Below are 1,011 nucleotides of genomic sequence, written 5' to 3' on the forward strand. Positions count from 1 at the left end.
ATGGCTGACAGGCTATCCGGGCTTATTGAGCATAACAACTACAAAAACACGTGAAAAGTAAGGACAGTGCACAAAATGTNTAGTGCAAGGATCGAACACTCATTCTCAGGGAAGAGTGGCACACGCCATATCGCGCGCTTCACGACTCAGCTAAGAGACCTTCTGTCCGGATTGCTGCCTGAGGGTGTATGTGCCCTGAGCAATCCTGTCCGGGCTGGGGTTCTGGCTAGTTTCAACGTTTGGTCACTTTCTGTCCGGACTGGCTCCCGGCCGATTTGCAAAAATCCAAATTTTTTGTCCGGATCGGGACCAGACCATTTCTGCTATTGACCGGGGTCCTGGCAACCTCAGAGGGAAGCCTGGTCACGGGAGAAGCTTTTCAGAGAGCGAGCTATCGCCCTCGGACAAACCATCGACAACTCCACATGGAAGACCTATGGTTCCGCCCTCAACTCCTACCTAAACTTCATCAAATTACATGACTTCCCCCTTGATCCAACCCCTGACACCCTTAGTCTATTTACAGTCTACATGTGTCACCATATCAAACCTGGATCCGTCGCAACGTACCTCTCTGGCATTTGCCAGCAACTAGAACCTTATTTCCCCGACATACGCAAAGCACGCAACTCTGCTCTTGTACACCGTACATTGCAGGGGTGCAGGCGTCTGCGTGGTACGCCAACTTCTCGTAAACGCGCCCTCACTCTAGACGACCTTGAATTGGTTGTCAACGCACTAGGAGATTCCTCTGACTACGACGACATCCTTTTTCTCGCACAACTGCTTACTGGCTTCTTTGCCCTTTTCCGCTTGGGAGAAATGACCTACCCAGACGACCCGCAACTCCGTGACCCCCGAAAAGTCACAAAACGAACTTCTGTACGTTTTTCCGACCTTTCCTATCAATTTTTTCTGCCTGGCCATAAGGCCGACAGATTCTTTGAAGGGAATACCATTATCATTCGAAAGAATGGGCATGTCTTCGACCCCCACAAACGTTCCTCGCAA

This window comes from Laccaria bicolor, genomic scaffold, assembly GCF_000143565.1.
Source record: "Laccaria bicolor S238N-H82 LACBIscaffold_310 genomic scaffold, whole genome shotgun sequence".
Taxonomy (NCBI): Eukaryota; Fungi; Basidiomycota; class Agaricomycetes; order Agaricales; family Hydnangiaceae; genus Laccaria; species Laccaria bicolor.